General features: G+C 41.9%; 1 protein-coding gene across 2 annotated transcripts in view; it reads right to left on the bottom strand.

Annotated features, from left to right (window-relative positions):
• The window catches only part of robo1 (roundabout, axon guidance receptor, homolog 1 (Drosophila)), a 306085-nt gene that overhangs the window by 242331 nt on the left and 40283 nt on the right, over positions 1-23471 (bottom strand). The gene's annotated exons all lie outside the window — the stretch shown is intronic.

Raw genomic sequence — 23471 nt, 5'->3', positions numbered from 1 at the left:
CCTTTTTTGCAGGCATGACATACACCTTGAATTGGATATGCTTCAACTAAAATATGATGGACTTCCCTTTATCATAAATTTCAAGGTGCTACAGTAGTGGTTGAGTCTCCTCAGGCCTTGCATCTTTTGAGATGATGAAGAGCATTAAACACCACCTCACCATGGTAAGAAGGTGAATATGTGTGATAATGAAAAGAAAATGCTCACAATGCAAAGCTAGCAATGCTCAGAAAGGTTTCACACTCTCACTACTGCGCTATGTTCTCCTTCCAATCATGTGCTAAATGCTCCTTTAATTCTTCCAAACTTCCGTGTCCGTTTAATTCATGCAACACCAAATGGACTATTTGCCACTCATTACCGGCAGCTCCTTCTTTTTTTATGTCATCCTTTTCTTCCTGTCTCTCTCTTATTCCCCTTTCTGTAATAGGTTTGCAGGAAAAAGAAGGCACAAGGACACCAATTTGCTCTTATAGCTTTTTCTCCAATCTTATCTTCGGGTACTCACTGAACACTTTTGCACCCCCTTTATATGCATTTCCTGCTCTCAGAATTAGAAGAGCCTCTGAAAAGGCTGTCTCTCAGATCTCAATCATTTGGGAGCTCATTGTTGCAGCATGTGTTATCGTCACTTCTCATTCCTCCAGTGTCACAGAAGAGAAAAAGAATTATGTGTTATATTTTCACAATTGCCCCATTTGCATGTGATGATGACAAGCGTATTCGCGGCTAAATGTCCGATAAAGAAGTCCCAGTGGTTAGACAGAAAGATTACAGCGCTTTCACTCTGCCTGGCCACCTGAACCAGTAGCAAGCCAGTATCCTGGAGGAGCAGTGGACTAGGTGCCCCCATTTTTCTTGATGATTGTGTCAGATAAACACTGCATCGTCCTCTCGCAGGCAATCAGATAAATACCCAATTACCAGTCAAGGGAAGGCTGTGACAAGTGGTCGCCAGGGGTCTTTGGTTCAGGAATGTGGGATACACAACACTGAGATGGCCTCCTCAACCCAGATGCAAGTGGTGGGGAGCTGGACTCGTAATTCAGCTCATCACCCTGTTCTGTTCTGTTTGATTAATGAATAGAGGAATTAGAGATAAAGGAAGATTTATTTGAGCCCTCCTCTCTAGGAACCACAAACACGTATGTGAAGATGCATCACAGTCTAATCAATGACTATTCCTCTGTACTCATTATTAAGCCCACTTCCATCAAAGAAAATGAGCATGTTTTACAAGGCTTGTTTCAGTGGCTTCCTCTGCATTCACTACCAATTCAGTTTGAGAGGAATGAAAGGCCCTTATTGTCTCTCTTCATCTGACTCAATGACTGCTGAATGGATTGAAGCCAATTAATCAGGCAGTGACAAGAAGCACTGCTGCTGGCTCACTGACCAACTCCCACAAAAGACAGGAACCATCAGCAGAACAGTCACTGCCCACAAATTGATTTTCGGATGCCTGCTAAACCAAGACGATGTCATTCAAAACCTGCGGTTTCTCATTGTGACACTTCTACGAGCCCCAAGCACTTAAACTCAACAGAGATCAGACAGTTGTGGATAACACTGTAACCATGGATGAGCAAATGCAGAACTTTTCCCATTCATCTTGCAAATGAAAGAAGTTCCCCAGTGCACTAATGAGATGCTCATGTGCAGTATCCTTGAACCCGGACAAGACGCAGGTGAAATGTTTAAAAGGAGCAGGTAACTTAAGGGGAAGCTAGGTGGAGGCCTCTGAGAATAAGAATGAACTTCATATTACCTCTGACTGGAACCTCTACCCCTGACTGCTTAATCTGCCTCTCTTTCATCTACTGCTTTTGTGCTTCTGAGGCACACTGCACATTCTTACACTGACAATACAGAGGCAAAGTAGGAAGCAGAAGTATGGAGAAGCAGCAAAGTGGACATAAACATGTAAAATAAACTAAGTACAAACATACTAAAGTATATTTACACAAAATGGGCACTTTATTAGCTACATATGTGCAGTCTAATGTTATCCAATTCAACTGCTTTGCCGCTAGGTCCACTTTGATGATGCTCATAATGTTAATGGTGGTGTTATGCTGCACTGCATTATATTCAGAGGTGTTTCTCATATTCTGTATGTAAACAGGACAAATAATTCTTAACACCTCTCAATGTAATGTAATTCAGAACAACACCTTGCTCCTCTAAAGCTCCACCCTGTCACCCAAATATGGTCACTTCTGGGTTAAAAAAATCAAGATGGCAACGGCTGAAATGCAGAACTCAAGGCCTCAAAACGGTAGCCAACAAACCAATGGGTGATGTCATGGTGGCTACACCCCTTACTTTTACAGTCTACGTGGGTTGCCAGCCTGCCGCTATATTGTTTCCTGTGTCCAAATGGCCAACTCATTTGGCACCCACCAGCAGGTGTGTTTTTTTGTTCATTGTGGCACAGTGTATTCTGGTAGTTGAAGGTTTTTCTACCTCTTGATGAACAACAAATGCCACAGCCCTTTTCTGTGTTTTCTCTGGTCATATAGCACCACATTTAAAAGTATTTGCATGTTTTCACTGCATAGACAGCCCAGTTTTATGTAAAGCAGTGAAATACTTCTCTATCAGTAATAAGCATATGAATTCAAATTTACATATTTCTGGTAATATCCACAAAAACTGAACATTATAAACTTTGTGAAATGTAGAATTTATGGCAGAGCTGTTGCAATAAATTGTATATGTGTATCTAATAAAGTGGCCCCTGGGTGTATGATTCACTGTGACATGAATACAAAATATTCCTTTGCAATCACGGCCATTTGAAAAATAAAGTGGCAAACCTCTCCTGTAAAAAAACAACAACAAATGAGCGAAAAACACATCAGTAAGACAGATCAGCTCTCCAAGACATCATGTGGTGGAGTTAGACATCTTCAATCAGCCTCATATTAGCTGAACCTGATATGAGACTTCAGTAGTGTGAGTTACATATTTCTAATATAAAATTCAGTGTTTTCTTGCTGAGCTGCAGCAGAGATACACGTCCTGGTATCAAATGCAGGTTCGTTTGGGGACACAACACAATCTACGTCATCTACGAGGACAAAGATACCCACTTGATGTGGCTAACTCAGGCTGCTGAATATAAGCTCACAGAAACACTTGAATGCATTTTTGCATATAGCAAAATTATGTCTCTCATTGTTGACGATCCAGTTGCATTAAAAAAAGGATAGCTTTGTGGATCAGATGGAGAGGAAGTACAACGTCCACAACCTTTCTCTGAAATCATCCATCTGGCATGTAAGAATTTAGACAGACTTAAAATGATCCAAAGCTATCTGTTGATTGACATCCGTGTATTGATTGCTGCTCTGCTTTTCTTCCTAGTCTGGAGAGCTGTTCAAAAGTTAGACTTCTTTTTCTAAGTTGCCCATTTGTTTTGGACTTTGCTGAATAAGAAGAAAGTTGCTCCTTCACAGGTCCTACACAACCAATATTGCACTTTTCTGCACTGCTAGTGCTCATCCACCCACAAGAGAGTCAAGTGTATTGTGCAATTCAAGTTCAGTATCAACAACAAAGTTTTAAACTCCAGAGTTCAGCATTAATGCATGCCCCTATATATTTTCTATAAATACATGTACAGCAGGTACAGCACTGGAAGGATCAAAACAAAAAGAAAAAGAGAGGGCACAGGGATTACACACTCTATATGATGACTCATTGGCTGAAGTTCACTGAGGTAGCAAATTTGCTCATTGTGTGCCTTATAACAAATTAATAAACAATTCTATTGAGGAGTTTGTCATGTTGATATTTCTATGGGACAATGACAAGTTGGAACATTGCTATTTAAAGCTGAACTGAGAGTGGAACGTATCTGTGCTCTCTTCAAAGCCAGATTCCAAGGAGTACTTCTTGTGCAACTGTATTCATGAGACTCGGTTTATACTGCATGAGTTGTGTGAGAGTTTGTAGGCTCTACTTGCTGTTATGGTCCCCAGTCCATCAATAAATCATCTTTAACAATGTAAAATGAAAGTCATCACAACATCATGAGCTAATATAACAGTTTTAGGAGGCCGTTAATGTGAGGCATATTGTGTGTGTGTTTTTTTTAAATGAAATAATTTCATAATATTCACTAAATCATTTCAGTTTCTTCTTCTGTGATGTTTAATTTGTTGAGATGGTGTGCGAAGCCTGCATAAAGCATTTACCTCTTTACTGTAAAGGTTTACAGCGTCTACAAGGGTTCTGTAAACCTTTACAGTAAAGAGGTAAATGTAAAGGTTTACAGCGTCTACAAGGGTTCTGACTTGCAGTTAGCAAATTACTAATTACAAAGTTACTTTTAAAACTCATTTTATAAGTGTGCCAAGTTTAAATATACATACTGGTGCAACCCACTCCTGGACACTGGTCCAAAGTTACACCATAACATGGATGGGAGGGCAGTAAGGGAGTTTATCTTGAATGTCAGACATGCATGCAAATCTCCCCAAGTGCATGTTGTTGTGTTGTGCTATGTCAGCGTCATGTTTTGATGGATAGTTCCTGTGCCTCTCAAGCACTCTGTTCTCTATGTCACCATGGCTACTCCTTCCTCATAAAAATGCCACCACTGGATTAAGCATCTCACATTCGCAGTACATTATGCCTCCTCACTTCATTACAATAAAAGGATTAACCTGCCCGGGATCTGTAAAGTGATCGGTGGGGAGGGTGGACGACATGTGGCTGAACTGTCCTTCCCCCTTAGCGTAGATCACATCTCTTGTGCTCATCCAAGTCAGGCTACTAATCATCCACACTCCTGTGGGGGCCACAGTGCACACTGTGGCAACACACCGGGGCCAGAAACAAATCTGAAGCCATTAGGACGCCCTGCAGTTGACTTACATAATAGCATATGCTCCATCCATTCCGCAGGGAAAGACCCTGCTTCACTGTCCCACTTTCTGTTCACTGTTACTGTATGTCGTATTGGCGGCTGGTCACAAAAATCGTTTTTAATGGTGGACACTATTTCATAAAGTGTTTGGTGTGGCCTAAATGGAAGTTTTATATATTCTGGGAAAGATGTTAAAATTGCTATAATTTAACAGGGTGAAGGGTCTCTTCATCCCAAACTGGTAAAATGATGGAGATATGAGAAAACCCCAAATTAGAATAAATTAGAAGTGCCGAAAGCACTCCAGCGTGACTGGGGAGATGGGCCTGGTCACACACGGCCTCCCCATAGTGATCTGTCTTCTCATGAATGTTATCTGTGATAAATTAAAAGCTGATTATTTCCTGGAGGGAGAAGCCAAGCGCTTGGCCCCCAGCCCCCTCGCTGGCGGTGATGGATTAGTCCACGGCCTGCACTGTGGACCTGTCCCCACTGACTGCACATTCATGGACGCCACGGGCCTAAGTGCTTCCTATCAAGATGCCATCTCTGACAACTCTTAATTTATTTGAATAAATGCTCCGCCATCTCTTTAAAGGACAATTCCATTTTTTTCACAAGACAGATGGATGGGTCTTTGATTTTTTTAAAGTAATATTACCATACAAACATCCAGCCCTGTTTAGCAGTGATGCACTCTGTAGACATATTTTTAAAAGCTGGGCAATAGTCAGCCATCTTCATAAAAAATAATAGTCAAGTCATATTGGCATTTATTAAATACCAGTCCAACTGTTTCCCATCTGAGTGTCCTGAGCTGGTTTCTCATGTTTTGTGTTACATTTCTTAGCTATAATATGATATGCACTAAGATCAGCAGGAAAGGCACAGTGAGAAATGCCTCCCTGTGAAACAGTAATACTGCAGTCAGAGAGCACTAGCCAGCAGTATGTTCTGTGTCCAAGCTCAGGTGCACAGTCCATGAGCTTCCACATAGCTCAGGCTTTTACATTATGGTCCCACTCTCATGTGTCTCAACCATTTTCCCTGGGTCGGCATCATTTGGAAGACCTACAGCGCAATTTGTCTGCAGTCACTGGGTCTGCCTGTGCAGGAACAAAGGCGGTCAGCCCGGCTATTGTGTCCTTTTGTGTCCCATATGTCAGAAGTCTGCTGCACAAACAATGCAGCAACTGCCAAGAGCACAACAGTCATTATCTGTTGTAGAATCACTGTCATTATCCTGCCGCAATCATAACTCTAATTACAAAAGTTGCTTTGTAAGCAGGTAGATTATACAATGTTAATTACCCGTGCACAATGCAGCAAGCGCATGTTCAAATGCCACTCAGTATTGTGCCGCGCACAAAAGCAGCACACGTTTTACCCTCTGCCATATGCAAAGCAACGCTGGGTCCCATGGTGGTTGGTTTAAGCCCTCGTGGCACAATCACAGACCTCTTGTCATTAATAATTCCTCATTAATAATAGTTGTAATGAATCACCGTTAACTGGATTACCTGACATAAACCAATATGTCTGTGTGTGTAGCTGTAATTGATGAACTTCATCGTATAAAACGGTCAATCTCATTACTCAATTTCACAATCAGCTAAACGTAGCGAAGCTTGGTGTTCTTTCAAACACTTAGATTCATTTTAATTCTCATGGTACCACTTCCTTTGTTCTTGCATATATATAGATGACCTCTTTCCTCGGCTTTAAAATCTGTCAGAGCCACCTTATAACAGGCACTTAAGCATACTGTGAATATATAAATCTACAGGTAATACTGATAAAGACATAATTGTACTAACCTCACATTTTATTTTAAGTTTATCATAGATTATATCCCACTTTCAGTGCTGAAATCTTTAGCATACAAATGCCGCCATGGCGTTTAAATTTGCATTTTGTTGCAATACACAGCAGAAAGATTTTCTAAACAGTAGCGAGACACAGGATGATTTTCCCCCGAGCACAGTGCAGCAGCCTTTTTGCATCAATCGCCATAAGGGTGCACTTTACCAACCCACTCTGGCAAATTAAATCCTCAGAATAATATCTCCATCATTGCTGTATTTCTGTGCTCTGACACAAGCATCTATCTGGCTTTGGAAAGCAGTGCAGCGGAGCCTGCCAACTCGCAGAGACCTGAAACCATGGGGCAATAAAAAGTGACATCAGCAATGGGAAAGTTAATAGTGTGTTTCAGATGCACTTTCTAGAGGACAAGAGTAGCAGAGGCTTCATTCACTGTAAGTGACAGCGGCTGGCAATCTCCCTCTGCCTCCCATATGCCCTTATGAATTTCAACCTGCTCTCTGTAATAACTTATAAATAGGTAAGGCTTCCAGAGGGGCTTATGTGACAGACTATAACGTCTGGGCATCCTCTGCATTTACAGTCTGTGTACAGATCATAGTAACAGCTTGTTTTGCTTATTCATCTATTCAATGTGATGTTTGATTGCAGCTGGCAGTTCCCCAGTGCTGTATGTCACACTGGTGGTTGTGTAAGTCTGTTTTTGACTTCACATGAGCCTGTTTCCAACTTTGAGGAGCTCATTTCGGCACAGCTGTCAGAGAAAGCCTCAAGCTGAATAAACAGAATGTAGAAACACACAGGCAGACTGAAGACAACATGACTGCAGGCGTCTGTTTGAAATTGGGCCACAGGCATATTTTCCTCCCAATGTTTCCACCACAGTACATGTTCTTTTTGCCCATTTATAATCTGACATACACCTCTTATTGCCTGTGAAGTGAATTATATTGTATCATTTATCTTTATGGGTAAAGTTAAGCTGGTTGTCGTCAGAGCAGTGTGATGTAAGACAGCTAATTCTGCAAGGAGGGGCAGAATAAAAGATCCTCTTTATTTACTAAACGTTCAAATACAACACACTCTACTATAATACAGCATTGTAAAGCTTTTCTCGCTATACAACTCTGGCCCTGTATTTATCAAACTTGCTGTAAAGAGCCAAGTAGCACAAAAAGTTCACAGAGAGTGGAGAATGAGAAACATTTATCAAGTAACTTACTCCTGCTTACAGCAAAGTGTAGGAGAGGCAGTTCTCAAGTGATCACATGATTAATCACATCACATGCATGCTTAGAATAAGAATAGCAAATTAGAAACAAGGACTTACACTACATCTGCCCCATTACAGCTGGCCACCAACATCTTAAGACATTGATATTTGGTTGAACTTGAGGTTGTGACGTCAGGTGATCAATATTCAGTGTCAGGACAACGTCTAATGCCATTTTCAATTTGATGTAGAATACTGACCGCAGATGATGTTGATATTTTGTTGGGTTAAAGATGTGTTGTTATCATGCAAACGCCATCTTGACGTAGAATGACGAAAGGTATGAAGAACAAAACCCAAAGTCTGCAACGTGAAATTCTTATTAGACATCAACAATACCATCAATCTGATTTTCATTCCAACCAAAATTTTACATCTGTCCAATGTCTTCTGAGGTCATATTGACGTCTGCTGCCAGCTAAGATGGTTCATACTAAAACACATCCCTACATCTTACTCAGTGATATCTTTTTTAGTACAAACATATGCAATTATAATTTTAACAAAGGTATTTTATTTGTGTTTATAAATAGATATGAGAGATGGAAAAATGGCTGAAATAGAAACTAAATGAAAATAAAACAGGAGAGGGGAACCTAACACCGATTTGACAACTGAAGACAATGAAGATGGATGTAGAGTTACTGGAGGCTAAATCAATGATAGCTTTATTCCTGCTGTTGGCAATCCTGATAAATGCAAACCCAACATCCCTTCACATGTTTGTTTAGGTCAGGTAGGTTAACAGTACCATATTTTGAATTACACATATTGTTTCATTAAATCAGGACAAATGCTCCAATGCAGTCAATCCATAATATCTCTGAATGTCTCAGAAGGTATGTGCTCACATCTGTCTCTGTACTGTAGCCATGTAGAGCTCAAACAGGGTACCCTTAAAGGTGAAGTCCACCAGTTTTACATATGAAACTAAGTTGACTTGTCATGAAGTCTACTGTTTAGCCTGTAAAATGAGGCGTATAATGTATTTTGTGGCTCTAGAGGCCAAGTCTGAGAAAAGACCATGATGTCTTCAGGGTTATAGGGCTTAGAGACTGGAAGTGTCCCAATTTAATTCTACCTGTAAACCGAAAATTGATCAAAATGAGCTTTCGATTTCGACCTTTGAACTCAAAAGTAGGACTGGCGATTCCTCCAGTATTTTCTTCTCTCTACCCTTACTCATTTGCATGCATCCAAAGGAAAAAAACAAACCCTTCATAGACAACACAGCATAGCTTATCGGTAGCTTGCAGCTACACTTTGAGACACTGTGGTCACTGCCGGAGTCAGACATGATGACGAACTAACAGAACTGGGAAATCCTCTGCTTCCCTGAAGTAAGCAATGTGGCAACTTTCTGCCTTCCCCGCGAGTTACGTAAACAACAAATGAGTCATTGACAGAAAAACTACAGTTTGTAGGCTATACTACACATGGGCTCCATAAGCCACCTTAACAATATGACACAAAGGGCATGGCATATTCACAGCCATTATAAACAAACAGATTTGACAGGAAAAAAAAATATTCAAAGAATCTGGGGCTTTTTGCAGGTGAGGAAACTGTTGTTGTAAAGTACCCATCTGCCATCCACTGGCTTCTCTTGTTGTTTCTGGAACAGTTTTTTTCCAAACTAAGTTGTGAAGTAAGTTAGTATTATTACATCTTTAAGAAATTATTTAAATTTGATCATATGGCCTTGTGTAGCCTTTTTCAAACAGAATTTGAACATGTAAATGACAGTCAGGCCATAACACCAATGATCTGTTGATACAAATCAAGCCCTGAATGTCTAACAGTGCAGAGTTGTCAGTGCTGAAAAATTGAAGGTCAAATTAAATCAAACTGTGGATTTGGAAAATCATGACACCCGTAATGAAGACATCGACATTTTTAACATAAAGTCTGTGTTGCAAACTGGAGGTGTCGAGGAGCTAATGAAAGCAGACTTTGCTACCAAGAAGAACTACAGCAATTAGTCCTTTCAGCAACTGCCCTAACAGGTGATGTAACTATAGAGCAACAACATCAGCGTAGGGAGAATATTGGGGTGGACTGTTGGCTCAACAAAACACCTAGGAGTCATTTTGGTCCAAACCATGGCTTTCCTTAAACCTAACCAAGTCGTTCTTGCTTCTTTGCCTAACCTGACCTTAACATTGTTACATCATTGAACACATTTTGTGACTACATTTACTTGCTCACTAATATTCACTGTTATTCTAAACATGACAATATTCTGAATTTGATATGGGTCATGTCAACAACATATTCTGTTTGATTATTATGATTAAGGCCTTTTTCCAAATGAAGCATTTTCCGATTAAAGCATGTGGGATATGCCGACATTATTCTGGTTCTAGCAGCATACTTTGGACATGTATACAGCACATTCAGAATATACCTGTGTTCGAAATCATTCAAGCCTTCACTGCTCCCTACAACATATATATAGAACAATTTTGTGAGCACATTAAAACATGCCAAATTAACGTTGGCTGGTGAGGTTAGGGTTCCTGGTTCCTGGTTCCTGGTTCGATCCCGGGCATGGGAGCCCTTCTGTGTGAGTTTGCATGTTCTCCCTGTGTCAGCGTGGGTTTTCTCTGGGTACTCCGGCTTCCCCCCACAGTCCAAAGACATGCAGGTTGGGGATAGGTTAATTGGTGACTTTAAATTGTCCGTAGGTGTGAATGTGAGCATAAATGGTTGTCTGTCTCAATGTGTCAGCCCTGTGATAGTCTGGCGACCTGTCCAGGGTGTACCCCATCACTCGCCCAATGTCTGCTGGGATAGGCTCCAGCCCCCCAGTGACGTTCAAGAGAATAAACAGTTAGAGAAATTGGTTGTATACTACTTTTCACAATGCATTGTTGGATACTTTGAGTCCACTATATAGGGTAATTCTCACTATACATTCAACCAGCATTACAAAATGGCAAAGACGCTTTATAGTGGACTATATAGTGAGTAGTGAGTGATTTCGAACACAGCTTGTGTGTCTCAAATGGGGTTTTTCCAGCAGTTTGTGACACATGGCCTCTTGCCTGTTTACTGTCAGCTCTGTGTGTTGTCACGGATGGGTTGTACACAAAACAACAGTTTGCAAGGAGCAAAGCTGGGGTAGAGATGTATGCTCAAAAGAATAGCCACATTTATGGTCAGAAGAGGAAACACACATCTATTTTTGACATGATAAAATAATTGTATATCAACAGGTGTTTGGACATGTGCAAATATCAGAACACCGACCTTTTCAAGAAGGAGTAAAGGAATAAAAGAAGAAGATTGTGTTTGCACAGTGGAATAAGTCCAATATTGATGAAAGCTTTGAAAAAATCCTATGTTGATGCAAAGAACCAAAATGGCATAAGTGGTTTCTCTTTTCCACTTTTTGCTGTGATAAACATCATGTTAGAGCGTGAGTAATGACAGTTTGCATGACTGCATGTCTACAGGAAAATGAGTGAAATATTCTTTTTTAATAGCCATGTAAACAGTTTAGTGGGAAAACTGTCTTTTTTTAATATAAGGGACAAAAACAGAACATTTTGTTCATGTAAGCCAATTGAAACTGTTGGATGGACAAATAATGTCATCTTGCCAACTGGGGCATCAGATCAGAAAACACTTGTCGTGTGTCGACCGAGACGGCATTTTAAAGATATTTTTGGGGGCATTTCAGCCTTTAATTGATAGGACAGACAAGCGTGAAGGGGGGAGGGAGAGAGAGAGAATGTGACATGCAGCAAGGGGCCAGAGGCTGGAGTCGAACCCGGGCCGCTGCAGCAACAGCCTTGTATATGGGGCGCCTGCTCTATCCACCAAGCCACCGACGCCCCATGGATGTACTTTTTCATTTATTTGGAGGACTCTTTGAATGAAAGATGCTATTGAGTTGCATCATGGGAAGTTTACAGGCACTGGTCTCAAAAAACCTTTCTGTGTATGGACTAGTTTAAATCAAAGCTGTGTAAGTGGTACAGCTCTTCCTTCCCCTTGCAACATTCAAACCACTGGCCCGATAACTCATAGTGGTAGACTTTCATGCTCCAGCAAACAGCAGACAAGGATCAAATGTGTGATATGAGACATGAAAACTATACAGGGATAAACAGCTGCAAGTGCAAAGATTGCCACAGAGCAGGAAAGAAAGAAAAGCTCAGGTAGATAATGAGAGCACAGTGGGTTTGTACTGCCTCTGTGCTGACAGACAGGAGCAGCCGTCCTGAACATGTACGTGGTTCAACAAGCCTCTGACATGGTGAGCCCTCCTCCTCCTTGGGACTGTCAGTCTTCAGCAGAGCACATCATCTCTCCATGAGGATTTCATCACATTAGCCTAAGCCGGGCGCACAGATAGGAGCGGCAGCTATGGTGTATCATCCACAGGCAGGCACACAATCACCAATTAGAGCTATCACGCACACTGTAATTAGCAAGACTGACTGATTTGAGCTTGTGTAAAATGTATTCATATTATCCAGATTACAAATAAGCACATTCATCTAATTAGCGCGCATAGCTCACAAGCTTAATTAAAGTTAATACATTATGATACCCCAAAATCCAGAGATTACAATGCTCCAAGGTTCTAGTTAATTAAAGTATTCGCACATTGACAGGCAGGGATCGCAGCCTCCCTTTCCCTCAGCCAATTAAAAGTGAGGGTCAAAATCGGAAAAAACTTTGCTTCCTCTGTGTTTCTCTGAGATTATTCTTCGAGTATCTTCATACAGGAATATGCTCAAGGTAACATTCTTCCTTCAAGTGAACGCTCGTGTTCTTTCGCCAACTATCTTTCTACTCCTTCAATCCTTCCCGTCTTTGTTGCATGAAATGATAGAACCGGCCAAGTCAAACTGGCAATTACAGAGCTTGTCACCCACACAGCTCCGCCTTAGTGATTGTTTACAACGCTTACAAAAAGGGCATTTTACAGATTCCTCACTCTGTATTTATCTTGACTGTGGCAGGCAAACAGAGAGAGAACACTGAGATGAATATTCATTGTATCGCAGAGGACTTTCACACTTCGCAGAATTAACTTTGCACTCACATGCTCCACCAAGCTGCATTAACATAAAGTGGCTCATTGCAGTATTGCATGGCTACCGGGCCAGCTTTGTTATTAATGGCGGAGTGTATTTGAAAGAAAAGCACCAACGTTAATTTGTTGTCAGGATCTGGGTGTAAATCAGAGGGAGCAGTGATGTTGCCCTTGTTACTGTGCGTCTTGTCCTCTCATGAGCGGGTACCACCCACACTGTACCAGAACAGAGACACACACACACACACTGAAATCTCTACAGTTTTAATAGTTTGGGAGCATATGAGGACAGAGGCGTCAGAAGAATCACACTGTATCTCCCTCTCTGGCAGATACCAGGAGAGAATTGTGGTGCAGACGAAACATAGGATTTCAAGGTTGTGAAACTTTTCCAATTTCAGGTTCTACATCTAAATGAATAGGTTGACATTTTGGGAAATATGCTTATTCACTTTCTCACAGGAGGTTCAGATAAGATGATAGATACCACTCTCATATGTATGATAAATATGTGGCTGGAGCTAGAAGCCCATTAGCTTAGCATAAAGAGTGGAAACAGGGAAACCGCAAGCCTGGTTCTGTTCGAAGGTGACACACTCTTGCTCCAAACTCATCAACAACTGACACTTAGTCACCGGCCCTACAGTCAAACTATGACACTCTAAAACCCCTTTGACACTGCCAGATTTTCGGCGAATGTTGGGCCGTTTTGCTGTGAGCGTTTAGACACACAGAGCCGGATTGGCGAGTTGATCCGAGATGCCCAATTTTCCGCCTCGTAGGGGTAAACATATTGGCGGAACCTTTGTGGTTTAAAAAGAACAAGGCGCCCTTCCACCACGGGAGGGGCTGTTGAAGACTTGTAGGAGGAGCTGTTGATGACGCCACACGTGCAAGCCACTGGTGGTGGATAAACAGGAAACAGCTGATAGCAGGAATTAGCATGCAGCTAGGGGTCCATATCATTGGTCCGACTGCCCATTGGTCTGACATACCATTAGTCCGACGGTCCGCGGGGCTGAACGGCTCCCGTATTTCTACCTTGATGGTGCGCTGCGACCGGCTCTGGGTCAGTTGGGAAAGGCTTGAGGCGAAGCAGGCTCACGGCTTATGTGTTTGTCACTTTCTTTTTCATTTTAACCCACACCATGATCTTTTCCTGACCCTAACTAAGTGGTTTTTGTGCCTAAACCTAACCAGACCTTAACCACAGGGCATCATGATGATTTCGGAACGGACTTCGGAACAATGGGTTTAATGTGGTCGGAAGAATGGGATGTCGGACCAATGGGCAGTTCCCGCAGCTAGTAGCAAGAGGGAAACACAAACCTGACAGACACTGGAGATAAGGAATTGCACGCCCTCCTTGCCCTCGTAAACAAAGAGGCCATTAACCATCAGATGACGGGGACGGTGAATCGCCGAAGGACTGACTAGCCGCGGCTTCCCTCGGAGTACGTCACTGTTTACGTCACATGCTGAGCTACATGTTTGGTTACTTGCTCACGCCCCCATTGCCCTGAAAAAGGCGCATTCTGTATAAACAACAGTAGGTAGGCGGCATTTTGCCGCACTCCCCAATTTTGTTTTTACACTGCCAATGCTGAACAAAGACTGATTCGGCCTTCCTGCAAATTTGCACAATTCCTGTTTAAAAAGGGCTTAAGTCTGTGGTTCCCAGCTGGTAGACTGGGGTCCAAAAGTTGTCGTGGGTCCATTCTGAATGGACCACACGTGACTCACAAATGTGTCAAGTTTCTTTAGGTTCAGGCAACAAGTACATTTGTTGATAGGGTAATGTAATGTCAGGTGACATATGTCACTAACATATTATGCTGCACATAATAGCACACTACACTGTTATTAAAATAACTCCACTGACATTTGGTTTCACATGGAATATTAACAGTGGGCTCCTAAGTGAAAATCCAGTCAAAGCAAAGTCCAGGCAAATTCAGAATTCCTTGCTCTTTATTACGGCATCTACTTGGAGCATCAAAAAATGCCACCATCCAGTGTGTCTCATACCACCGCTAAAGGATGCGACAGTGTGTCAGTATCATCAGTGTCTGTATTTGAAGAGTTGGGAGTAAGACAAGGTTCCACCCACCTCCAGCGCTCACTAATTAACACCTTATATCTTGTTTGTTCAATCTGTAAAAAAAAACATTGTCCTCATGTGACTTTTTCAGGTTTTACAGGGGTTTATGTGCCAGAATATTTCAGGAGCAGTGATTTCCTGGTGTCTCACAGTTATGTCAAGAAGTTCTGGCCAAGCACTATTAGGTAGGAGGATTCTGCTACCCTCACACAGAGCCGGGCTAGCTGTTTCAACCCATCTCCAGTTTGTATGTTAAACTAAGCCAACTGTTTGCTCGTGGTAGCCTAACATATGCTGTACAGATATATGTTAGTGTTCAATCTTCTCATCTAACTCCCAGCAAGAAAGTGAATAAGCATTTTCCCCCAGAATGTCAAACTATTCCCTGAAGAGGCTTCGACCTTATCTTTGTAATACTGACCCAGAAAGTGGCTCAGGAGGGTAAAAGGTAAGAGACCGGTTAGAGAGTTTTGAGTGTGTGTCACAGTTGGAGACATGGGGATTTACAGACACACAACATGGGGTTGAAAGTTCCTGCGTTGCTATTTTTGGCTAGACTACTGATGTAGTTGTTTATGTATTGTTTTTTATTCTCTACAGGATCAGCATTGTTGTAAAAGTGCCAGATGGATAATTTTTAAATGTTGTCTCAGCCAGATTTTCAATTATGCATTAAAATAGCAACAAAACAAACATGTAAAATCATAACAGGAAAAAGAGAAAGACAGTAGATATGAACAGGAGAAAATAATACTGAAAACAATCAGTGCAAGCAGAAAAATATCATGTTTGTCATGTTGTCAAGTCTTTTTAATACTATCCCCTCATTTCTGAAGCTGAATTTGGAGAAACAGCAGGTAATACATCTTTGTACAATAATACTGCTTAACAAATACTGCTTAAAGCCCAAAATACACTGTGGTGGATCCTCACTGACTGCCACAACATCTGTCTCTAATGCTGACAGCACTAATGAAATGCTCATAATACCATGACAACACTCGAATTATAGATGTTCTGCTGAGTTGGCGTTAGTGCTTGAGGGTCACAAAAGGTCATAGATTATCACAAAGTCAGTTGAACACACAGTGATTATATAATACATATCATATGATTGTATATAAAAGTTTACTTTGTTCTCATCCACTTTACAAAAAAATGTTATTATGTTATTTGTTATTATAATGTTAATTATTGTAATGCTGGGAGTAAAATGTATATATTATTTTCTTAATGCCTTTCTTAATGCCTTAATGCCTGCCACTAACTTGCATTAATTTGCTAACAGTGGAAGCTAACACACAGTAGCTCAAAGACAATAGCTGACAGCCTATGATACAAGATAACATTACTATTGGAATTAGATATTCAGAAATACTCAACAACTGAACCACATACCGCTCTGTGGGCTTTAATAAAAAGTCAATAGCTGAAACCCTGAGACGAGTTACAGTAGGAGGTGCATTGTTTCCTTTAGCATCAGCTGCTGGAAGGTAAACAAAAGACGAGATGATGTGACTTAGCAAGAAAAGAAAACAACTTTTAATTGCATTGCACGATTTATGGTAAACAGAGTTAATGTATGCAAATACTTGTGCTGATGAAAAGATGCTTTTGTGAAAACAAACAGGCATACCTTCTAAAGTAAGAAACTGAGAGGTGTTTATACATTATAGCAACACAACACTGCCATATTGGCATCTGAGTAAACAAAGATGGGGATGGAGATATCAACTTAATTGACACTGACAACTCGACAAAACTTAAATAGAAAAGAGAATTTGCTGCATTCAAATCATGTGGGATGGAACAATGGAAAAGCTACCTATGATTCAAGTTAACCAACCAACTATAGATGCCATGTTACTAATAATACGTACAGTATAATTTGCACACTGAATGAAAGGTCAGTGTTAAGTTCCATGATGTGTAGAATCAGTGTGTATTAGTAAGCATTAAAATAGAGTTTTGTCTTAAATAATGGATGTCAGCAGAGATGAGACATCTGATGCTTCCTTTTCAGACACTCTTGTAACTGAGTTGGATTTATTGCTTTCAAAATGGTATTTGTTATTGTTCTTATTTTATAGCAAAGCCCTGCTCGGCTTGTTCATGGACAGTTTACCTGCAGTTGGAGCAATTCAGCAACTTCGCCAGACATGATAATTTATTGTTTTCAATCAACTGTTAAAGCAAAAAGAAACTTTAATGTTTGCTTCAAGGCACACTGTGCAGGAGTTCCCTAAAATAAACAATATAGGCTAATACAAATGTAATTTCTCTAAATCATCACTTGAGACCCTGCCGTTTGCCTGTATTTTCTTATTCTTTAATTATTTTTGCTATGGTCGAGAAGTTTCTTGGCACAGCACTAGTCCAAAAATGTGGCGACAAGATGCCATACCATGAGCAGCAAACACCCAAGAGAAAGCCATGAAAATCAGAGACATGCAAATATGTTGAGGTGAAACGCCAAGCAGACAAAGCTAGGATTTAGCTTTCGATTTCACTTTCGCCAGCAATACTGTTGACAAACAGCAGCATGCAATTCCCTAATAGTATAGCTTTAAATGAAGAACCTAAAATAAACATTCATTCCCAGTAATGGTTTGTTTCCCAGTAAGAGTGTATCTACTATTGTGTACTTATTTGTTGTTCATTTTTTATGTGATTTTTTTTATTGCTTCCACAAAACAAAAAGAAATAGAGAAAAAACAATCAAGATGAGCGTTCCTGTTCAGCCACACACACGCACAGACATGAAGGAGCACATGCAGACACAGGCAAACACAGACACGCAAACTCGCAGACAGACTCAGAGGGTATTCCTGTCTCCTGCACCCTGATGTAGATGGATGCCCCTGGCTGCTGATCCTGAATCTACATTAGGTCATTACAATAAGCAGCGTGGCCCAACCAAGCCCGCAAAGTGGAGGGAGCAGAGGAGCTCGAGAGGAGGACTACTCTCCCAGCCCTGTGGGGAAACAACCTTGACACAGTCATCTGTCTTAGTTACACAGGAGTTAGACCTACTGACACACACACAGAGGAGCCGGGCCAGCCCCTGCAATCTCTGCTGTGTTGTTATGATACTGCATTAAAAGGAGCTAATAGAGTGCATCTAAAAATACTGAGAACATCACAGGGAGAAAAGGAGGTTTGGCTGAATATAATAGATGACAAAAGTATCGGGGGGGTTGTTGTTTCTTGGTCAGCTGCTGGCAAGGGTGCTGCAAGGTTAGATAAAACCCGACTAGGTGACTTCTGACCCCGTCAGGTGAAGGTAATGCGAGGAGGCTGAGGGCGGACTAGGTCACGACGGAGAGACACGCAGAGATGAGAAGTCTGGGGAGGGGTGGAGGAGGGGGGAGAGAAGGCGGAACAAGGGCGTCACTGCAGTGAGCTCTCACTCAGTCACCCCGGGGCTGGCTGTGTTTACGGAGCTGTCAGTCACGTGGGGAGGCCTCTCCCAAGGGACACGGGCCACCAGGGCGATGTGAAAATAATAGCTCCTTCTGTCAGAGCTTCGAGGGACAGGGGTCTGATGGACACCGCTGGGAATTAGAGCCAGCCTCCGGGACACATCCCGTCCTACACTTAAACACTTGCAGGATAGACACTCACACACGGGACAAGCGGGAGGGAGAAACACACCAGTATCACCAATAACATCAATATCTATGCTAAGAACCCTCAACACTTGGGATGTCCTTGTGTGTAGTGGTGACATCATTGTGAGGTCTGAGGTTTCAAAAAGTCTTTGCCCTCTGCAGTATAAGCTTCCTAGAAGGTCTTTTAAATGACCTTATTTTTGCCCAATAATGTAGCTGTGACTTTTCTGGATTGTTAACGACAAAACACTCACGAGTCCTCTCAATAATTGGATATTTGCTCATCGTTTGTCTCCTGGGTGTGATTTTAGGGCAGTGCAGCTTGTCCGTGCAATGTCGGCCAACTCTCAAATCGAAAAGCATTCATGAATGGATCAGCGAGACTTTTCAAAGGGCTCACAATTCAACTTAACAATAAGGAACGCCATACGGGTGAAAAATGTGATCGATTGCCAATCTCAGAAGATTTTTTGAGTCTCTGCAAAGTTAATTTTTATATTGCATTGAAATGAATGGCGATCAATGGCTGCCTGGCAGGAAGGAGATCCATTTAAAAAATTGTGCTACGTTTTGGCGGATAACCATGTGTGAAGTATACACAATTTTCAGTGAATCAGACAAAACAACGAGTTTGCTTCTAAAGCAAATAGTGCCAGACTTGATGTAAGGCAGCATGGCGAGCTTGCGCTCAACTTAACATAAGCAATGCAGTGTAAAGAAAGAGTCACGCCATATGAAAGAGCTTCAGCATGGCCCTCGGTGATGAGCGGGATTGAAAAACCACTGCTCCATCCATAAAATCTGACTTTAAATCAGGCTGAACCACCATTAAAAGGGTTGAAAGACAGCCTAGTGGAGCTCATCATTAGTACAAACACTCAGAAATCATGGGGTAGCATCTGTTTTCTGCACATCCTCCCACATCAATGCTAAGAGCAGTAGGCCTCAGGGAAGGGGGGCGGCAGAGGGCTATTCCCCTGTCCCTTACCATGAATAACAATCTCTACCTTCACGTAATTAAAGGGGACAAACGATGTCCACGGGGCCACGCCAGCCCATCATTAAGCAAAGCAACTATTGCACAGAGAATGCGTACACACACGAGGAGAAATAGGCTCTTCACACACCAGTCCAGGAAGCATAATGGCCATTGATTTGGAGTGGACCAGGAGAGAGCGCATTTCACTATATCTATTACACAGATTAATACATGCATCGTTTTTTTTCTACCTGGCTTAATGCAGCGCTGCACATTTTACACTTTGTTCTCAGCTGCCTCAAAGGCGGCGTCTACTGCCTTTGTCTCCGACGGCAACCCAGACAAGATGATGTGCTCCTTTACCAATGACCTGGCCTCTGCTGTGGGTTACCACTGATCCCACAGACTGCATACACTTTACAGGGCGCGCTACAAAGACTCTTGTAGGCGCATGAAAGTAGATGTTTAATGCATTGTCACTGCTGAGAGACTATTCACAAACATGTGCAAGAGGGTTTTCACAACCGTACAAATTAACATGCACACACACACAAAGAACATTTGACTCTGTTACAGAATTAGAGCAGTGCAGACATCTGAGACACAGACAGACAATACACACCAGCCAACTGTGTACTCTTCCTCATCCCGTTTGGAATTGGGTATTGACATCAAACATTGATTCTCTGCTGAGCATGCACAAACTTTGCCACTATGTTCAAAGATACTGCATGAGACAAACAAGAGCATGCAAATAACAGCCCGCATCCTGAATCCAAGCGAACGCGGACACACTGCAGAAGTGACCTTGCCATGTGTTTTGGTGTTTTTGATGGATTACATATCCAGTCTCATCATTGTGCTGCACCATAAAAGGCACATTATTGATGATATTATGTATGTTACAGGTAACATGGGGCACACGTCAAGACTGGAGATTGAGGGAATCTCATCCCAAGCAAAATAACTACAGTAGTTAGCTGGGGATCAGTGATATCAGAAGAACTTGAAAGGGACACGGAGGCGGAGGAGGCAGCAGAGGGAAAAAATAATAAAGGGGAGGACACTGCTTTGCGAAGAAAAATGTGGTCCTCAGTAGCCCTTTGCTGCCTCATTCACACATTTCAAACTGCCTCCAAGTACAGGACAGTCCCAAATCAAAAGACACTTTAAAAACCTGGGGAATGAAAAACACCCAAAGTACAGCTCAGTGCCTCCCACTGGGATCCAAGCTGTTTTATGACTTTAAAACCTGCTAAATAATGCAGCACCTCACAGCGAGAAGAAACACAAAATAATAGACCACAGATATCCAACCAAAAGCTGGGCAGTGTGGGTGCCTACCTCCTGATGTAGGGGATGCTCAGACTGTAATATAGAGTTACCATCAGAGCAAGTCGGAGGCAGAGAAAAAATACATTGAAGATATGGAACAAAGCAGTGCATCAAATGTAATCTTTATACTGCACCTATTTTGATTTGTTATTTAACGTGTGTGTGTAATAATACGTTTTAATGTTTTAAACACAGTATTTTTCACATTAATATTGAATGGAGATTTGAATTTCCCTTGCTTTTTATGAAAGAAAATCTAAACAATGACAATTCTGTGGCTACTGTGCACAATTTTCCATTTCTCATAAGATGATAAAACCTGCAAAGCTTCAGTCTTCTGGTTAGGCATTTCCAATGGCAACATTTCACTCACATTTGTAACCTGCCATTGCTAAGAGATGTCATAGCCCTATATAGTTACATACACAGTTTGCAAGTTAGGCTGACTAGCTTCCAGTCAGAAAAAAAGTTAGTGCAAGCTAGATAGGTTAGCTCTCTGTCATTAGCATTGATTCCTACCACATTTTGTGCAAGTCCTATCCCACACAGGCTCCAACCTCTGCTGGACACTATGGGTAATACTCTCCTCAAATCATGACCATGCATTTACCCACTGAATTTTGCTTAAGTGGAGCCAGCCAATCAGGACACACCTACCCAAATACATGCCCACAGTCTACAGGGTGGCACCACAACGCTGTCCACCATCCTATTTTATTTCAGCCACGGCAATTGCCCACTGACCCCTGCAGGGCATGGCCATAGCTCTACCCATTTCAGTTGCTTACCACCTGGGTTGGCTGAAACCCCCTACGCTGCGGCTGCAGTGGCCTGTGTTATAAAGAAGTAGACGGGCTGTGGCGACTGACCTTTAGCTGTTCAGGATCAGTGTGGCTGGGTCGATGTTATGTCGCAAACAGGGTGTCCATTCATCAGGCTCCACCCACTGTACCCATAGAGTCCACTAGAGGGCGAGGCCTGTGTGAGATAGAACGAAGGTTACAATATTGTAACCCTAGTACTATAGAGCAGGTGGAGACCCACCACCTAGGGGCCCTGTCATGCCTACACCGCAGTGGGCGAATGCATGCTCATGACTGGAGGAGTGTATTACCCATACAGTCCAGGAGAGAGCTCCACCTCTGCCTGTGCTAACAACTATTATTAGAACATCCTAACCTTCGTTACGTCAACGCTTGCTGAGTTGGTAGCTCCTGCACAGTCAGTGTGATGCATGTGCCACATTATAAGAAGGAGAGGTTGACTAGCTAGCATTAGCTGTTACTGTTTGTTGCTGTCATACGGTCCTATGATGGCAAATCATCACACTGTCAAAAATCATAGCAAACAGTACAGTCCTTTCTCCTCAGCACTACTTTACTCTGTAAATTGAATTTTTAATCTATATATCTATATATATATATATATATGCGACTTTAATCTTTGACACAATCAATGAGCTGCCAGCATCTTAAGGTTGAAGGTGAACAACAAAGGCTTTTTGCATACACAGAATGATTTCTGAGCATTTACATTTGTCTGTAAGAATTTCAACGCAAGTAAGCCTTGTTCATGCTGAGGCAGCTCACAGGCCAGGAGCTTATCGCCCGATGCAGGGGCATGAAGCAGCTTACAGCAGGTGTACAACACAAACCCCTGGATAGAACAGCTGTCTATCACAAAGGCTTACTCCCAATACATTTCCTTTAATGCTAAGTGGCAAGCAGCTCAGAATTGGCTCCCATTTTATTTTCTTTTTTTTAATATCTGTCACAGCAAAGCGTGGGACTAAGCATCTTACCGCCGACCGCTACTGATCAAGATCATACTTTATATGGGTCATATTACTGTGAGTTGTGGAGCAGTAAATGCACAGTTATCCTGAGACAAATCATAGAGTACAGTCTCAGCCACATTTTCTATCACTTCCATTTCACACTTTATGGAGCTGTACATCTGTATGACATTACAGATTTAGGGACAGAGCAAATTCCTCTTCCGTGACAGTGTGCTCATACAGTAAATACAAACCAAACTGGTCGGCAACAGAAATATCTGACGGCAGAATATCTCTGATAGCCCTCATTAATAAAACAATATCCATATCCTCATAGTTTGAGATCTATTTCTACCATGATGAGAACAGGATAAAGTTTGAGTAAGTGCTTGTAAATTGATTGACACATGAGCTATCAACGTGCATACACACACACACACACACACACACACACACATTCAGAGTATATTATGATGATTTTTGTAGAGCAATCTTCCAGGTACTTAACAGCATTAATCTCCATGTGGTGCAGCAGATTGTCTGTTTGATTTACACAACACTGAATCTCCTTGAGAGGCAACCGAAGATATCTTAATCCATGCCTTTGATCACCAACTCCTCTATCCTATTTCCCACCCTCCTCTG

Source organism: Epinephelus fuscoguttatus, linkage group LG5, assembly GCF_011397635.1.
Source record: "Epinephelus fuscoguttatus linkage group LG5, E.fuscoguttatus.final_Chr_v1".
NCBI lineage: Eukaryota > Metazoa > Chordata > Actinopteri > Perciformes > Serranidae > Epinephelus > Epinephelus fuscoguttatus.
Note: the sequence above shows the minus strand (reverse complement) of the source record. Positions and strands in the feature narration are given on the sequence as shown.